General features: G+C 41.0%; 1 pseudogene; it reads right to left on the bottom strand.

Annotated features, from left to right (window-relative positions):
- Window positions 1-5,640: 5,640 nt before the first annotated feature.
- LOC109243956 lies at window positions 5,641-7,393 on the bottom strand (annotated as a pseudogene).
- Between the last annotated feature and the right edge of the window lie 12,996 nt (window positions 7,394-20,389).

The following is a 20,389-nucleotide window of genomic DNA, read 5'->3' as shown; positions in this document are numbered from 1 at the left end:
GCGAGTGTGTAGACAAAAAAGGGGGGGGATATAGGCAACAGCTCCATAATCTCTCAACCTATCGACGCTTAGAATACTGCTAATGAGGAAATTAAGAGGTTGAAGGCCCAGAATGTTATTCTTGAGTCCAAGCTCAATCGAGCCAGCACAGAACGTGGTTCCAGAAATGCTTAGGGAGCAGAAGTTGCCCGCTTGAAGGCTGAGAATACGGAATTAAGGAAACAGGTTGGGAACCAGAAAGAGCAGCTGATCAACGATCAAAGGGCTGCTAATGCTCTTGTGGATAGTCTCCTCAAGGCACTTGCTTCCTCGTCCTTCCCTTCCTCATCTAGTGTCCCCTAACTTGTCCCTTTGTCAGTGTCCCATTGTCAGTCCCTGCCTAATCTTATAGTGTCTTTTTATTATCTATCCTTTATGATTGTGGTACTCTAGTTCTGTTTAATTTGTGTATGTGGAGATAACTGTTCTAAATCACAAGCAGATACTAAAGGGGTATGGGATCAAATAAGCATGCTGAGGGCCATAATGACTAACACTGAAAGTCTCAACACAGACTACTGCACGGATTCAGGGAGGTGGGTGAATAAACATGTTCATGGGCATTCAAGAGTCAATACACTAACTGAATATGCCCTAAAGGAGTTCAAATAACTTCAGAATAAGTAACGTTAGGAGCAAATAAGTGTTAAAGAGACCAAGACATACACAACTAACAAAGATAACGCCTAAACATCACTCGTATGCATATTGGATCATGGATTCAGCAATGATAATATATACAAATCGGGGATATGTAAGAATGGAAGTGCGGAAGTTAAGTGACTCACCAGTTAAGCGAGAAATGCAAGAAAAGAACAAAACCCACAGTGTTCTAGATCGTCAATGAGAAGCAGAAACCCAGAACTTAATGGCCTTGGCTTTCAGCCGGCCAAGACCACAGTATAAAATGAAATAACAGAGTAAAGCTTTAGATTTAGTGAGGTTATAATGATTTCCATGTCTGTTCTATAGGGGAATGGGGGAGGGGTTTATATAGTGTAGAAATCGAGCAAGTAAACATGGCAAACAAATCGTTCAAACACAAATAAGGAAAAAAATATATTCAGTAATCAATTTTTCTTTTTTTTTTATTCAGTAATCAATTAGAATCGATTTTAGGGCACAAATCAAAGGGGTTCAGTAAATCAACAGAGAAAACACCCAATAATACCAAAATCATTTTTTAAGGCAAAGAATAAAGCAGAAAAAGGAAAACCTAAAGAAAAGAGTAGTCAAACACAGAAAAGGAAAAGTATCAGTTGAGAATCGGTAAGGAACAAAGGGAGGTTCAAACCCTAGTTGACAGGAGTCGAAGATTGGCCAAAAATCTCGGCTAATCGGGCCCATATAGCCAAGATCGTGAAGTATATAGACGAGATTCATGTCCAAATTCAAGCGGTCAAAAGGGAAATGGCCGGAATCTGGGATGGGGTACATTCCATGTTTAGGCAAGTACTAGGAGATAGTATAGATTCGTAGGAGATGGCAGTATAACATACAAAAGGTAAGAAAATCATGGAAAAATCCATGATTGAGAGGGATTCGGCGAGTTTTTTGAGAGGCGACTAGGGTTTTCTGTGAGAGGTGAGAGACGAGAGGGTTTCAGGGCGGTGGGGTGGTGAAGAATGATTTAGGGTTTAGATTGGGTTAGGTTTAAAGGGGCAGGTGTAACGTGGACCGTTGATCTTAAAGATCAACAGTCTTGATTTAAGGGGTCCTGGGTCGGGTATTAAAATGGGTATGGGTACTGGGCTGATGGGATTTGGGCCAAGGTTATTGGGCTGGTGTAAGGGTAGTTTTAGGTCCGAATTTGGGTAGGAATTTAGGCTAAATTTTAAATATCCAATATTTAATAAATAAATAATTTATAAAAGCAACTAATAAATAATAAAAATATCATTTGTGCACTAAAATGATTTAAAAAATTACTTAATATTATAAAAATATAGAAAGTCATTTTCTGCATAAATAATATAATTATACACGCATATGGGCCATTATTGCAAAAGTGTGCAATTAGCCTAAAAAATGCAAAAAATAATTATAAAAATGTAATGAAATATTTAAAACCTCTTGTTGGTATAAATGATAAGTTAAGATGATTAAATTATTATAAAATATTTTGGAGGATAATTATTGGATATTTATATATAATAAAATACAAGAATAAATTGGTTTAAAATATTTAAAAATTATGAAAAATTATAAAAAATATTTGTGTATGCTTATAAATCAAATGATGATGCATATGCCCTATTTTGAAAGTATATGTATATATATTTAAAATATGAGAGAAAAATTGGGTATCAACACTCGCAGCTCGCGGTACTCCATTCATCCGGGTGCCACAAGATGTATCAGGACTTGAGGCAGCATTATTGGTGGCGTAGAATAAAGAAGGACATAGTGGAATATGTGGCCCGGTGTCTAAATTGCCATTAAGTGAAGTATGAGCATCAGCGGCCGGGTGGATTGCTTCAAACGTTAGAGATTCCAGAGTGAAAATGGGAGCGGATCACTATGGATTTCGTTGTTGGGCTCTCACGGACTCAGCAGAAGTTTGACGCAGTTTGAGTGATTGTGGATAGGCTGACCAAGTCAGCTCATTTCCTTCTTGTGATGACTACCTATTCTTCCGAGCAACTGGCTCGAGTTTATATCCGCGAGATTGTCAGACTTTATGGCGTGCCGGTATCTATCATCTCTGACCAGGGTACGCAGTTTACATCACAGTTCTGTAGAGCTGTACAACATGAGTTGGGTACTCGGGTGGAGCTGAGCACAACATTTCACCCTCAGACGGACGGGCTGTCCGAGCGCACTATTTAGATTCTTGAGGATATGCTCCGTGCGTGTATGATGGAGTTTGGGGGTTCTTGGGATCAGTTCTTGCCCCTTGTGGAGTACGCCTACAACAACAGTTATCAGTCCAGCATTCAGATGGCACCATTTGAGGCTCTGTATGGTAGGCGGTATCGATCCCCAATGGGTTGGTTCGAGCCAGGCGAGGCCAAATTATTGGGTACGGACTTGGTTCAGGATGCATTGGAGAAGGTTAAGGTGATTCAGGATAGACTTCGCATAGCCCAGTCCAGACAGAAGAGTTATGCGGACCGGAAGGTTCGCGATGTTGCATTCATGGTTGGATAGCGGGTCTTGCTTCGGGTGTCGCTTATGAAGGGCGTCATGAGGTTCGGAAAGAAGGGCAAGCTGAGCCCAAGGTTCATTGGTCCATTTGAGGTGTTGCGGCGAGTTGGGGAGGTTGATATATGAGCGCCATGAACGTGAGTGACGAGTGCGTACGCGGGCTATTTGTTGGAAAAACTCCATTTTCATTAAGTAAAATATCTGTTTTCCTTTAACTGATCTACACTAGCATATCTAATTATCCTGCTTAGTTTAGAACAACATGTCTACGTGTCTTAATTGCTTATCTGAACTCTGTGCAGCATGCTTAGTGAATATCCTGCTTTTTCATTGACCGGTACTTAGTCTAAATGGTAGGATTCCGTGTCGTAGTTGAAATTCTATTATTTGAGCTGCATATTTACTTTGGGATTACGGATCGGTATTTCAGGAGATTCCCCTGTACTGCATATTTATTTTGGGACTACGGAACGGTATTCCGGGAGATCCCCCAGCACTGTATATTTACTTTGGGACTATAGAACGGTATTCCGATCCCGACACATTTATGTTTGGGACTATGGGACGGTATCCTGGGAGATCCCCTGTTGTTATCTCTGTGTTCTGAGCTGTTGTTCTTCTATGCTTACATTCTTGTTAAATTTTCGTATTTATTCTTACTGTGATATTTCATTCTGTTATATTTTTATTATATATATACCAGTAGCGCCCTGACCTGATCTCGTCACTACTCGACCGAGGTTAGGCTTGGCACTTACTGGGTACCATTGTGGTGTACTCATGCCCTTCCCTGCACATGTTTTTCGCGTGCAGATCCAGGTACCGCTTATCAACCGCATTATCCGTGAGGCGAGATCGCTGTAGAGACTTCAAGGTATATCTGCCGCGTCCGCAGATCCTCGGAGTCCCTTTCTACTCTTTTCCCTGTCAAACACTTCCTGTTATTCCTTTGATTAGACTCTGGACTATAGCCACACTATTTCTTTTCTGTAGTTTGTGACTTACGATATTCGGGTTTTGGTAGAGTTTATGTACGTTCGAGAGTGATTATTGTATATGCTGAGCGGCATCTTAATTTCTTATTTAAAACTTCCTGTTAGTTTTTAGCTTTAATGTTTTCATTTCATTTTCAGCAATTGTTAGGCTTACCTAGTCGTAGAGACTATGTGCCATCACGACAGTTTATGGAGGGAGAACTTGGGTCGTGACAATAATATACGCCAACTTCCAAATTATCACACCATCATAGCTAGAGCATCAAAAATTTTCTACCTCACAAAACACACCCCAAAACATAAATCCAAAATCTCGATGTATGTGAAATGGCAGGAGTCTTTCCACTACACACTGATGGGGCCTCTACTTTACATAACAACTCAAATGGCTTTGGTGGGATATTTCGTAACACTGAAGGCACTTGGTTACTCAGTTTGCTGGACATTCTCTTTACGGCTCAAGCATTGAAATGGAACTATTAGCCCTCTTAAGAGGATTGCAACTCGCGGATAAATACAACTTTCGTCCTTTGAAAATCAATGTGGATGCTACAACCGTATTGTTTAATTTCAAATGCGAACTCTACCTCATCTCCCTTTCTTACTAATTGCAGGTACTTGCTCAGCATGCTGAATGAGCCTCTAATACAACATGTTTACAGGGAGCAAAATATGGTCGATGACCAACTAGCAAAATATGGGACTACACTCGTAGTTACAATGATGCTGCTCCTGGAATCGCCCCACCATTTGCAATGGACGCGTACCAAGCGGACCTACAAGGATTAGCTACTAAACGCCTTGTCAATGCTTGTCTTTTTTATCATCACACTACCTCAACCACTATAAATCCACCACAAGCAATGACTAGTGTTAGGCATAGTTTTGATCTATGATGGATAACCCTAGTAGGGATCCCAATGGGAATCCCACAGCAGTATTATGTAGAAACAATGTAACTCTGGTGCGCACAAGGTCTACTGCTACTAGCTCCATGTAATCATTTTTGCTATCTAATATAAGCTTTATCTTTCCTGACCAAAAAAAAGGAAATATTACCGTGCGAGTATAAAAAAAGAAACCATCAATAGAAAAACAATTCTATTCAAACATATATTACTCCTTCCGTTCACTTTTAATTACTAGAACGAATTGTCACAGTGGATGCTAGCTAGCTAGGTTGACACATAATGAACTCTTTGACTACTTTAATTTGACTTATATTATTAGATCAAATTGCAAGATGACGAAGCTTAATTAAATGGGGAACAAAACTTATTTATGAAAACATAGCAACACCAATTGATCAAAAAAGAAAAACATTACAAAATCTCTCTCTTAATGAAAATAGTAAAAAATAATTACACACTAGCAGTAGCAATAATGTACATTATTCAACACTTTCGGGGAAAAAATAATTAAAAGAATGACACTTAAATCTTACAAAGTAGAAATATCACTAAAACAAGCTCATAATCATCTTCTTTCTTGTGCCCACCACATGCAGAAACGTGCTTAACAATTTCTTAATCCCATAATTAGTGCTGGAATTTTGTGATACAATTCCATCATTACCAGCGATAATTCTGTACTTATTTTACCTTGTAAAATTTGTACACTCAAACCCTAATGTTGCAGCCAAAATCCTTTGAACATAATTTGCAACATCATGTGGACTTTTCCCAGATGAACACGTGGCTTCCATTGGCAACTGATTTAAGAATGTTACCTCGTACACTAGTCTAGGGTTCATAAAAAAGAAAATTGGATCCATTGCTTTCCATCCCCTAGCTGTTGTTGCATGAAAAAAACCAACCCTATAATTCATAGCCACTGGGACAATACGATCGGTTAATTCTGCAAAAAGTGCACTAAATCTTAATAAAAATGGTTCCCTACATGTTGTTCCTTCAGGACAAACGGCTAAATCTCCTTTTTCGAGTTGACGTTTGATTTTCTGTGCGTTTATATCTCGAATTCTTGTCAAACCGATTGTTGGTATTGGTGATAAAATTTCGGTAAATCGGAAGATTGAGTAAGTTACTGCTGGGATTTTACGTTGAAGGACAATGACAGGACGACAGGATCCATAAGAGTACGGTGAGTGCATACAAATAGCATACCCGAGTTGGTGGTTGAGGCTGGTGGTGGTGGTTTTCCTTTAACAATGATTTTTCCACCAAATAAAGGAGTTAAATAGGGAACTATCGAAAATGGAAATATTAAGCCAATGGAAATTCGAATAATAGCCAATATAATGCCAAGTGGAATCCATAGAAGGATTAGAAGAGCTGAAAATGGTGTTGGACGAATAACAAGACGACCGTCATGGAAAATTACTGGTAATGGTTTGACAATGATCTGGTGGTGGTCCTTATTTTTGCTGCTCAAAAAAAAAAATCACCATTTTTGAGACCTAGACTTCGGGAGGAGGTAATTTCTGAGGAGATTTTCACTCTAAGCTTGAGGATAAGTAATTCTGACTTGATAATGATTATATATCTTGATTCCCATGGATTTTTACACCTAAAATATAGAATTGAAGAGTGAAAGTTGGAATTTTCGCCTATAACTTAAGAGAGTGTATTTTGAATTTTGAACAATGATTTGGACTCGGATTTAGAAGCTAATCACATACTTGGACTCATGAGGTTATGGGTCAACGAGATTTAATCTTAGACTCGTATTTTGACCATGTAGACCAGGGTTGACTTTTGCTTACTTTTGGTATATGGTTAAAGACTGAAGCTTTATTATTTGAAATTGGTATATGTGACTTTATTTGACCCTATTAAGTATTATTTGGATAGAGTTGGGACGTTTGGAGGAGAATTTGAAAGGAAAAATGGTGTGGGAGGAGGTAAGCTTCTTGTCTAACCTTGTTAAAGGGAAATTTCTACAAACTGGACTATGTACTACATGATATGTTACTTGAGAGTGACTTATATGCGAAGTGACGAGCGTATATATGTACACAAAGGTTATACCATGTTTGGGAGTAGTTTTAGGCTTCTTTATGCCTTGTTTGCTTGGTTGTTCTTCTTGACTTATGATATATTTTATTGTATACTATGTGAGCCTGTTTATTCATGCTATAAATTATGTTTTAGCTTATGGCATCTTATTTTTGCATGGTGGGCTATTCTTGAAATTGTTGATATACTTGACTTAGCCATAATCATATACCTTATGTCATAATCACATATCCACATCTTTACTTATTATGTCTTTGTGCATTTTGTTGGTTATTTCTTAAATATATGCATGCATCCTTAGAGATAGAGTTGTTGATACAGATTGATATGATTATGACACATGACATTATAAGCGCATTGATATTGATATTGTTTTGACATGATTGTTTATGCCGTGTGGTTATTGATATTGATATGTTATGGCACGATGAGGTTCCATGCAACACTTGGATACAGTTTCATCTTTCCCGGGTCAGGTGATCACCCATGTTACATTGGATCCTGTGAGCGTAGGTCATACACATATTTTGTTGGAGAATATGGGACGTGCTGGATCATATTAGAGTACATGATATGTGCTGGATATTGGTTATAATTGAGTTTTGAGCATGTATGAACATCCTAGACTCATTGAAAAGCATTCATATAGGTGATAGATGGTGCATATCGTCTTTAAAGCGGACTTAGCTATTGAATTATATTATGTTTATCTTGTTTGAGAAACATGCTTATTCTATCTCTGGTCAGGTGCTTCAATTTCCTTAGAGAAGTCACAAGTTCGAAGCTCAATAACTTCATTTTTTGTATTAAAATATTTACGCCTATCTACAAATAAAAAATATGTCGGAGTTGAACCATTGACCTCTTAAACATTAACATAATACTAAAACAATAGATCAAGAGTCACATTTGCACATTTCATGCAAAAATAAATGATTTGACATCTACTATAAATTGTTCGGCTATTTTTTCTCTTTTTTTTCCCGTTCATCTTCTTTCTCAGAATTGAACTTGATTAATAACGATTTGAATGATCAAATGAATAATATGTTTATGTGCGATTGTTTGGCTTTTTATAAATAAAAAAATATTTAGTATTATTTTAATGAGGTTATTTTGAATACATTTCGAAAATTAAAAACTCATATGAAGTAATATACTTGAGTTGCGTTTTAGTAATATGATTAAAATTAATTATTTCTTAATATGATGTTAATATAATAAATAATTGTTTGTGATCTGTTTTAAACATGACACCACTTAAGAAAAATTCAGGGTATGTCACTGTGCAAGTAGAAAAGTTATTTCTCATAGATTCTTGGTCGAAGCAATATATACTATTGTACTATAACTGTTACTTCATGCGTTTATCTTTAATGTCTTAATAAAGAACACAAGACGCCTACTCGATCCTAGTGGAAACTATACACTGGCGCATGCGATGACGTCGCGATTGTGCTCATATTGACTATGTATAAGCAATAATCACGTATGTCTAAGTAGTCTTCATTTCGAAGCTTTTAAATAAGGGCGTTTACCCTTAAACTAGATAACAATTGAATTTATACGTGGTTTTAAGGATATGTGGATTGATTCAACACAAATAATCAATAATGTTAGACAAACGAGTTAAAGACAAAAGGAATAACCAAACCAATTGTGCGGTTAATGCCGGGCTCTGATTTAAGCTGAACAGTAGTTTTGCCCTTGACCGACCCTCAATTCGAAGCCAATTTCGTATAAAGGATAACAAGAAATCTTTTACTTTGCAATAGCTGGAAAACAGAAAAATAAACTTGAATTGCCTTGGTTTTCGTGTTACAATGTGTCCTATTGAGTAAGAAGCTTCCCCTTTATATAGTATGAGAGTTTCACCCCTAGTACAATTCTAAAAAAGGTAAAAAATCCTCCTTTCTCGTTAATCCCTGATCAACTACTGACATCGGGCGAGATCTGCGCAGTGATATCCAATTGGGTGCGGATATCACGACTCTCTGTTAGTCGTGTGCAACCGTTTGTCGTGCTTTCCGAGGTCTTGGAGCTCGTTCTAGGTTTGGAGAGTGTTGCCTTATCAGGCCCGGTGGCGAGCACCTCATTCGTTCCTTGATACAAAGAGTTCCCAGCTTCGATTTCGATATCATATATTCATACTCTTACTTCGTTTGATTCACCGGGAAATCGGGGTGTGTACTAACCCTGATTTCACCCGTATACAGATAGTCCCCTCGTTTCTCAGAGAGTAGGTTCGCCGAAATAATGGAAAATTATAGATGAATCCCAGTTCCTTCCTTTGTACGTTATAACCGAGATGACGAATAAGCCGAAATGTCCCATCAGCCGCATCGTTCTGACTTCGAACACGTGTCGATCATCGGCTGGTTGCCTCTGAATGTGAAACGTCGCGTACTGGTTACATTTTCACCTATAAAAGCATCGACCTTTAGTACTTCTTCCACTTTCCGATCCTAGCTTCTACCTTCGAATTCTCTAGCGGCTTTCAACTTTTTCAAACCTTCATATATTCATCTTTGATCGTCAAATCTTCACATTTTTTCTTAAAATTCTAACCCAAATCTTCATCCCACCTTCAACTTACATATTCTTTTCTTCAAACAATCATACCTTTCCTTTAGATCTTCATATTTTCCCAGATTGCATTGGCTAAAACGTTCAAATCTGTTCCTCAGCAGGCTTCCCCTTCATCTTCCCACTCGACCACAGATGGCCGAGGTGGTTGCTCCTGAGGCGACCCCAAAGACCCCCAAGAAAAGCTTTATACCCAGGGGTTGTTCAATCGGGGATGACTTCAAGGTCGAGAAGGCCTTCGCCAAACAAGACCGAGGTGAAGGAGCATAGAGATACATATGCTCCATTATCGAAGATACCCTTCCCATAGTCCGAGAGGACTGTAAATGGGAATGCAAGGACGTGGTAGTCTCGAGGCCTAAGGACGATATTACTACCCACGCGGAGGGGTATTTAAGTTTTTACACTTACCCCTTCACGGTGGGCCGAGTAGACCCAATAATCCTGGCCTTTTGTAAGAGGTATGAAGTGTGCCGCGGACAAATCCACCTGTCCCTTTGGAGGATCGTGATCCTCCTACGCCATTTTGTGAACAACATCGAATCTCCTCAGTTCACCCTCGACCATCTACTCCGTCTGTATAGTCCCCAAATTTTTCGAGGGGGATTAATCAAGCTTGTTCGTTGAGCCAGCAAGGCTCCCTTTTCGAGCATCAACGAGGATCGAGACCGAGGATGGCAGGGGCATTTTGTTCAGGTAAAAACTGAAGATCTGATCCCTCCGAGTTCCTGCCATTCCCCGAGAAGTGGAATGCATCTCATAAGTGTAGTCTTTCCTTAAGTGTCAATTTTCCTTTATTTCTTTTCTCATCACCAGTATTTATGGTCGTGCAGCTGTTGCCCGAGTTCCCAATGCGGTCCCCCGGCTCTAGGAGTGGATCGAAGGAATCTGCAAGTAGATGTCATACCATGGCATAAACTTTTGAAGGGCAGATGGGATGACCGTTGTCATGGTAAGGCTCTCCCCTGAATATTTATTACTACGCCCCAAACTTAAATAATGCTAACTTCTTTTCCTTTTCCTTGCAGGTTTGCCTAAAATGACCGGACTTAGGTCGCTGGATAGGAACGAGGATGCATCCTTACCTGTCGATCCCTCCATTTTGGGATAGCCCGGGGCTGCCGCGGGGGAGAAAAAGAGGAAAAGAAAGTCCTCGGGCTCCCCAAATCCCGAGGCAAAGATAAAAAGGAGGGCGGCTACCCGGGCTCGTAAGCCTAAGAAGAATACTAAGTCCAGGGTATCGGACCTTGACTTCCATCACCGGATCAGGGATGAGCCCTATGAAGTTGACATCTTTGTCGCCCATGGATCGATCCCTGCTGGGGAGCAGGCGACGATAACGGGAAGGGGCCACGAGGTGAATCCTCTTCCGATTTGAGAGGCCGAAGTGGAGGCAGATGCTATGACCTCCCAAGAAACCGTTCCTGTATTCAAGGAACCAATTTGATCGATATCATTAAGACGCGCTCCTATACTGAGTCCATGCTTGAAGAGGCCTAAGCGGGCAAGGAAAAGTCAAGTGAAAGAGTTCAGGGTGCAGACGACCCTCTCCACTACTTCTTCGATGGCATGGACATGTCCATATTGGAAGATTTTTTTCGGGCTAGACGACGTGGAGATCCCGAAGAAGGAAATGCCCTTAGGAGCTGACGAGCCGAGCTCGAGCCCAACACTGGTAAAGCAGTTTCCCGCATCGAGCGTGGACCCCAGCCATAAGAGAATAGTCATTCTTGCGGTTCTGGAGAATGCTCGAGTTCTATCCGTTCCAGTGGGTGTAACCAGCTACCTCTGATGCCAGGTGACCGAGGAGGACCAGGCAAAGATGAACAAGGTGGGCACGTCAAGTCTTTTCAATAAGGCACATCAGGCGCTGAACCGGGTAAGGCAACACTTTTAGACTCCCTCGTGAATTCCAGTTATGTTTGATATCTCTTACTATTTTTGTTGTTTTGCAGGATTCGGTGCTTCACCATGAGAGCTTCCTCCAGTACCACTTTGAAATCAGCTAGCTCGAGTTCGAGCTCAAAGAGTAGGTCCAAAAGAAGGACATGTACAGGCTTCTTAGTGAGCAACAAAACGGAGCGGTCAAAGACCTCTAGGCCGACCTGGACAAGGCTCAGAAGGATGATTCGACCCTGAAGCGGGAACATGCCGACCTGGTTGAAAAGCTAAATGTCTTTGAAGCTAAAAATGAGGAGTTAGTCGTGGTGACTAACAACACAACCTCGCATGTCCAACAGAAGATCGACCTGATCGACCAGGTCTGAGCCGAGATGAATGAAGTCAAGGCCATGGCCGAAGGCTAGAAAGGCAGAATGGACCTACTGGCTTCGGAGAAGGAAACCATGAAGGCGGAGCTGGCATCGGTTGAGAACCAACTTTGGGTGGCAAAAAGCTGACAAACGGTCTCAATTGAATGATGATCTCCGAGTACAATTGAGCTCGACTCTCGCAGAGAGATGCCCTCAGTAGAGAATATGAGGTAATTAAGTCCAAATTGGACACAACCTCCGCCGATGCCGAAGAAATGGTGGCCCAATACAAGGCCGATGTGGAGGCAACGGAGACCCGCCTAAAGACAAAGGCTGAATATGTAAAGTAGTTGTCTCAAAGAGAGACCCTCGAAGAGATCCACGCCCGAGGTTTCGACCTGTCGACTGAGATTGAGGAAGCAAAAAAACTCAAGGTGGAGGCAAAGGAGCTCTATGAGCCTGAGGGTGCCGAAGGCTACAAGGGTTTCGAGGGATTCCAGGGCTTCGGCGGTTCTGGCGATGAGACGGGCTCCGAGTGGTTCTAGCATCTTTTTATAATTTCTATTCTTGTAAAATTTTTGATGTCTTAGCATAGAATCAAATGTAGTTCTGGGGCGTTCATTTTCGGAGGTCCGAATAGAGCCCGACTTTGATATAACTTTATTTGCTCGAGGCTTTGAGACTTCGGTGTGACTGGATGTTTTCAAGATGCTTAAGTGATTTTAGATGATGCTTTTGCCGAGGGTAACCTTTTAGCATGTGTCGAGTTTTTATAAAGGCCTTACTTTCTGATTACGAGCTTCGGACATCTCCGAGACGTTTTATAGGTGGCCATAGCCTTTTGTAGTTGGGCACCACCTAATAGGTCTGGTGCCTCCGAGATCCGGTAGCCCGGGTCGTCCAAACTTTCTATGGGCGACAGTCCCCGAGTCAGCGTAGCCCTCGGGCTTGATAGTCGCCGAGTAGGGGCAGCCCGCGGGCTCTTAGGATCTAGAATTGAAGAAGCAAGAAAATGCATAATAGCAAGGCGGAACTTCCTTTCATTTCTCGATGTGTAAAGTACATGATCGAAAGCGCATAAAAACTTGCATCATGGCTAGAGTGAACGATGTGAGCACGGTCGATACGACCATTTGGCCCTTACAATGAATCCTAACCACCAAGCCTTAGCTTCTAGCATGCAAGGTTTTTCTTTTTCTTTTGCTAAAAACCTTAATCCGAGGGTAATGACCCCCAGTATTTGAGGTTGAGCTTGAGAGGGCTCAGATACTGTTGATATGTCGTGAATGATCATTGACTCCAGTTTGAGACCGGTCTTCGAATCTAAGTTAGCACCATTTTACAATTTCCTTGTTAAAAACCTTGCTGAAAAACCCATTTTGGGACAAAACCGATTCAAGGGAAAAAGAGTGCAACGTGTGCTTTCGGACCTTATAGCCACATCCATCCATGGCTTTTTTCTTGCAAATGTTAGTCCGACTCATAACATGATTAAAAAGTAATTGAGTTCATACGTTAGCAGTAGTACCGCTTTAAGTGTGTCAGATTCTAGTTATTTGGTAGTTGCACGTCATTTCCTGCTTCGAGCTTGTACGAGCCTTTGCCGATAATTCCGACGGCTCGATATGGTCCTTCCCAATTCAATCCCAGCTTCCCCTCGTTCGGGTTCAGGTGCGTAATGCTACATTCCTCAAAAGCAAGTCCCCGATCTTGAAATGTAGGAGGTTGGCTCTTCGGTTGTAGTATCTTTCTATTCACTGTTTCTGGGTGGCCAACCGGACTAGGACGACCTCCCGACTTTCATCCAATAGTTTTAGGCTCGTGATGGCCTCGCCGTTTGACTCTTCCATCGCATATTGGAACCTGAGGCTCGGTTCTCCAACTTTGACTGGTATTAAGGCTTCAGCCCCGTAGACCAATGAAAACGGGGTGCCCCCGGTACTAGACTTTGAGGTCGTACGGTATGCCCACAGGACTTCGGGCAGGATTTCCTTCCATTTCCCTCTGGCATCGGTCAGCCTCTGTTTTAGGTTTTGAAGTATGTTCTTGTTTGTCAATTTCGCCTGTCCGTTCCTACTAGGGTGGTAAGGCGTTGATAGTATCTTCTTAATCTTGTGATCTTTGAAAAACTTATTTACCTTGTTGCCGATGAATTGTTTCCCATTATCGGAAATGACCTCGGCCGGTATCCTGAATTGACATATTATGTGGTCCCAGAAGAAGTCAATGACTTCTTTCTCCCTGACTTTTTTGAACGCTTAAGCTTCGACCCATTTAGAAAAATATTCGATCATGAACAGTATGAATTGAGCCTTACCAGGTGCCCATGGTAGGGGGTCGATGATGTCCATTCCCCACTTCATAAATGGCCACGGGGACAAGACCGAGTGGAGTAGCTCTCCCGTTGATGGATCATCGATGCCTGTCTCTGGCAGTCGTCACATTTTCGTATGAAGTCCTTTGTATCTTTCTCTATTTTGGTCCAATAATAGCCGGCCCTGATTAATTTCCAGACCAAAGATTCCGCCCCCGAGTGATTCCCGCAAGTGCCTTCATGAACCTCTCTCAAGGTATATTCGGTATCTTCCGGCCCCAAATATCTAGCTAGTGGGCCGTCGAACGTTCTCCTGAACAATGTCCCTTCGACCAAGCCAAATCTGGGAGCCTTAGTACGCATGGCTCTCGATTCTTTGCCGAGGGCTATTTCGCTGTCTTCATGTAGTCTATGTACTTGTTCCTCCAATCCCAGGTTAGACTCGTTGAGTTTACTTCGGCGTGGCCTTCTTCTGTCACCAACTTCATGAGTTGTACTACTATTCCCGAAATGAATTCATCGACATCGACTGATGACCCTAAGTTAGCCAGAGCATCAGCCTCGTTGTTTTGATCTCAGGGCACATGCTGCATGGTCCATTCCTCAAATTGATGCAGCGTTACCTGTAATTTGTCTAAATACCTTCACATTCGTTCCTCTTTCACTTTGAACGTCCCACCATGAAGAGGGAGTCGAGATTAGCTTCGATCACCTCGGCCCCAAGGCGTTTAGCCAATTCGAGACCTGCAATCATGGCCTCATACTCGGCCTCATTATTAGTCAATATCACAGTTCGAATAGGCTGCCTAAATGTATTCCCCGTAGGCGGTTTCAAAATGATGACGAGTCCGGATCCCTTTGCATTCGAGGCACCGTCCGTAAAAAAGGTTCAAATTTTTTAGGTATTCCTCGAGGTTAGCAATAATTCCCTTTCAACTTCGGGCACTAAGGCTGACGTAAAGTCATCCACGAATTCTGCTAAAATTTGAGATTTTATGGTGGTTCGGGGTCGATACTCGATATCATACCCGATGATTTCGACGGTCCATTTGGCCAACCGGCCCGAGAACTCGGGTTTGTGCATGATGTTTCTCAGTGGGTAAGAGGTTACGACACATATGGGGTGGCATTGAAAGTACAATTTTAACTTTCTGGAGGCGCTTAGCAAAGCGAACGCCAATTTTTCCCAGGTGAGGATACCTTGTTTCGGCCTCTCCTAGAGTTCTACTAAGATAGTAAATAGGAAATTGCGTACCTTCCTCTTCTCAGATTAAGGCTCCACTTACCGCCACCTCGGAAACCATTAAGTAAATGTGTAGTTGTATCCACCTTTGGATTGTAGAGCAAGGGCGGACTCGAAAGGTACCGTTTGAGTTCTTCAAAAGCTTGTTGGCATTCAGGGGTCCAGTAAAAGTTATTCTTTTTCTTCAGTAGTGAGAAGAACCGATGGCTTTTGTCTGAGGATCTCGATATGTACCGGCCTAGGGTGGCTATATGCCCGGTGAGCCTCTGAACGGCCTTGACGTTGTCAAACATGGTGATGTCTTCTATGGCTTTGATTTTGTCGAGATTGATCTCCATCCCTTGATTGGATACGATGAACCTGAGGAACTTTTCGGATCCGACCCCGAATGCGCACTTTTCCGGATTTAGCTTCATATTGTATTTCTTCAATATGTCGAAGGTTTCCTGCAAATGTTTCAAATGGTCCTCTGCTCGCAGGGACTTGACTAACATGTTGCCAATATAAACTTCCATTGATTTTTCTATCTGTTCTTCGAACATCCGATTACTAAGCATTGATAGGTGGCACCGGCGTTCTTTAATCCGAATGGCATTACGTTATAATAATAGGTGTCGAATTTAGTGATAAAGGAAGTCTTTTCTTGATCTCCCAGGTCTATCCGGATTTGGTTATACCTGGAATAGGCATCGAGAAATATGAATATCTCATGCCGGACCGACGCGTTGATCATCCGATCGATGTTAGGCAAAGGAAAAGTATCCTTAGGTCATGCCTTGTTCAGATCTTTGTAATCAATACAGATTCTTAGCTTATTTCCTTTTTTAGGTACTGCCACTACGTTAGCTAACGAGTCCGGGTATTTAACTTCCCGAATGGATCCTATTTTAAGGAGTTTAGATACTTCGTCCTTGATGAATGTATGCTTGACCTCAGGCTGCAATCTCCTTTTCTGCTTAACCGGATGGAACTTCGGGTCCAAACTCAGCTTATGAGTGGTTACCTCCGGCGGGATACCTGTGATGTCAAGATGGGACCAAGCAAACAATCTATGTTAGCGACAAGAAATTCAATGAGTTTTTTCCTGAGCTCAGGAGTTAACCCCGTGCCCAGGTATACCTTCCGATATGGTAAGTGTTTGATCAATATGACTTGCTCCAACTCCTCGGCTGTCGATTTGGTGGCATCGGTATCATTAGGAGCTATGAACGATCTAGGATTTCCGTAATCCTCCTCCTCGTCACTCTTCGCTCTTTCGGGTCAGTCGGGACCGATATCGGTGATTGCTATTTAATTTCTTCCTTCCTAGTCAGCTCCGTGTTCTTTGATGTCGAGACCACGGGCACCTGGATTACCTCATCGACTGCGAACATTTCCTTTGCGTCCGGCTGCTCTTCGTAGACCGTCTTGATTCCTCCCGGCGTAGGGAACTTTAGCGCCTAGTGTAAGGTTGAGGGTACCGCCCTCATTTAATGAACCCATGGCCTTCCGAATAGGTCATTGTACCTCATGTCCCCTTCGATCACGTATAATTTTGTCTCTTGGACCGTCTCAGCGGTGTTCATTGGCAAGGTTATTTCTCCTTTAGTAGTTTAGCATGCCATGTTAAATCCATTCAACACCCGGACCGCCAGAACTATTTGGTCTTGTAACCCCAACCACTCTACGAACCTCGATATGATGATATTGGCCGAGCAACCTGGATCAATCAACACACGTTTAACTCGAGATTTATTGATAAGTACGGATATTACTAGTGCATCATTGTGAGGTTGTATGATGCCCTCGGCATCTTTGTCGTTGAACGAAATGGTTCCCTCCGGGATGTAATCTCTGGTGCGCTTTTCCCTCGTGATAGGTAATTTAGTGCGGTTTATCATTGGCCCTTGGGGGACATCAACCCCTCCAATGATAATGTTGATGGCATGCTGAGGTTCTTCTTGTTCGGTCTGTTTGTTGGAGTTCCTGTTTCTGAAGTGGTTTTTTGCTCGATCACTCAAAAATTCTTGGAGGTGCCCGTTATTAAACAACAAGGAAACTTCTTCTCTCAATTGTCGGCAGCCCTCGGTCTTGTGGCCATGAGTGCCATGTGATGACGTTCAAATCCACTATTAAAAAGCAAACGGACACGGTCGCATGCAATATAATTTAACCAACTATGAGCCGGGATCGAATCCCACAGAGAACAATATGTAGGCGATTAGGAATGTAAGAGAATTATCACTTGTTATGCAATGCCAAACACTAAGAATTGTTTTGAGAAAATATTTATACCTAAATGCGGAAATGTAAACTAACCTAGAAAGCAAGTAAAATGATCAATGGCTACAAGTATGGATACAAGGAGAATTACACTCAAGTAACGATCCAATGTATTTCACGATTTTACAAATATGAGCGAGTTTATGTTAATTAGCCACGGGTAATAATTCTATATTAGCTTCTTCCAAAGACTAAAAAGACTTCCTAATTGAATTATCCCTAAAACAATTAGGATATTAAGCACACCCGACTATGGCTACAAGTAGTTCAATCCTATCCCTAGGTAGAATCTATAAAATGAGGGTTAAAGCCTTAAGTTCTTGTTAATTAATCTTTCTCAACAACAAATAATCTTTCCCAAAATTAATTCGAAGTTAATGGGAGAGTCCTAGGGTTAGCTAATCCCTTTGGAAACATTAAAGAACAAGAATAATTAAAGTAACAATACCTCACTTCATAAAAGATAAAAAATCATTCAATACATAAGCACCACAAGGTATTTAATCCACACTTTAAACATGAATATTTCCATAAACAAGATTCAAGTGTTGAAATAAATACTACACACTTATATATTCAATACAAATCAAGGAAATGAAGAAATGAACATAAATGGGTAAGAAATTCTCAACCAAAAGCTTCAAATCTTCAAGACCAAAGTATGTGTGCAAACCCTAGCTTCCAAAACTTGTTCTTCTCTAGTCTAAGAAACTAAAAATAAGCCAAAGATATGTTCCCAATAGGCTTGGTCGTGTATTTGTGGATTTGGAATTGAGAATATGTGAAATGTCATTATAGTCCAGGACTGATGCCCGTTGACTGCACCTACAGAAGAATCCTCGCAGGTGCGGCTCCACATGCAGATACCTTAGCGCAGATGCGGACATTTGAAGTGACTTCTGGCTCCACAGATGCGGTCTTCCACACGCAGATGCGCAACCGCAGATGCGGCTCTTAACTCGCAGATGCGGTCCCAGGGCAAGTATGCTCAGCTCCGCAGATGCGGGCAATTTCACGCAGATGCGAGGTCGCTTCTGCGACCAATCTTCCGCAAATGCGGAATCCCTGAAGAGTTTTGCATTGTTTTCAACCTTTTTTGGTCAATTCCACTTCAATTGAATTCAAATCACTTCATGTCATCATTTACCTGAAAATCTAACAATACACACCATAAATGATCTCATATTATAGTTAAAGGACATAAAAACTAAAGAAAAGAGACTAGAATGAGTTGTAAAATCACCACTCATCAACACCCCCAACTTAAAGCTTTTGCTTGTCCTCAAGCGAATCAAAACCAACACTTCAATGAGGCTCTACCATTTAAAGCACAAGTAGTATTGCTATCATTTACAAATCACATTCTCCAATTAAGCACCATACTTATGGATTTGGTTGGTACTAATAATTAGGCTCAAGCACGCGAATCTTAACCAAATAACTCCCTCATTTAAAAACACTTTCAAGAAATGAAAAGGATTTTCAAAGTAATCAAGTGACAACAAAAAGCCTCAAGAAGTGACTCAAAAGCACTAGTCTACTACATATGATCCATTTACTCATTTTCGAATACAACAATGTTACCAATCCATCCTAATTCATGTGCCCTCACAAGAAAGAAAGTCCCAAAATTACCATATTTACAATAACAACACAAGGGACAAATGCACAAAGATGCTCACTCTCAACAAAGAATTTCAAGTGTTACAAAATATCATGCCATAAGCTTGCCCTTATTTTAATTCGCTGCCTATTCAAGAACATTCGGTTGGAGATCCCATAAGGACTTTTTAAGCTTGTAATGTAGGTTTAGGAAAGGGTAGGATAGGCATTTGGGATACAATTGACTACACCCTCCTTGAACACTACTCATATTTGTCTTTCTTTTTGCATTTTGCTTCTTTTTAAACCACATAGCCTTTATTGGCATCTAGTTACCAACATAGAACCACCATGAAGTTCCTCTCTAATTTTCTCAAGACTCCATATTTATGTACACATATATTTTTTTTATATATAACTATTTCCATTTGGAGCTTGAGTAATTATACCTCAATGTACAACCTTACCAATTTTTACTTTGACACCAACACCCCCAACTTAGGCTTTTAGTCTCATTCTCAATATTCAAGGAGGGACGGGTTCAAAAGATGGAATTATTTCACAAAAGGGTAAAAGTTTGTAATGAGGTGGCCAAAGAAAAGGTTAAAAGCTCAAATGAGGTAAGCTAGTGATAATATTTATGCAATGGTAGGCTTAAAAGGCTAAAGAGGTTTTTCAAAGTTCACAAAGAATGCCTAAGGTCATCCCTCCAACCAAACATAACTAACATTAGCATTGAAAGACCAACCGAGCAAGTTCTAGATGATATAAGTAAACACAAGAATTATTTCTAACAAAAACTAACACACATGGCACATGAACTAGTCAAGACGGATCAATTTCACTTTTTTTCATAAGATCATTTAGAGAAATATCATGCCAACTAGTGGGCAAAGAGTCATTAAAAGAGCCAAAAAGTTATCACAAAAATTATTCCTTCCAATGCATTTACTTTTTCAATTCAAAACAAAAAT

The sequence above is a fragment of the Nicotiana attenuata genome, unplaced genomic scaffold (assembly GCF_001879085.1).
Source record: "Nicotiana attenuata strain UT unplaced genomic scaffold, NIATTr2, whole genome shotgun sequence".
Taxonomy (NCBI): domain Eukaryota; kingdom Viridiplantae; phylum Streptophyta; class Magnoliopsida; order Solanales; family Solanaceae; genus Nicotiana; species Nicotiana attenuata.
This window is presented reverse-complemented; position numbering and strand designations above follow the sequence as displayed.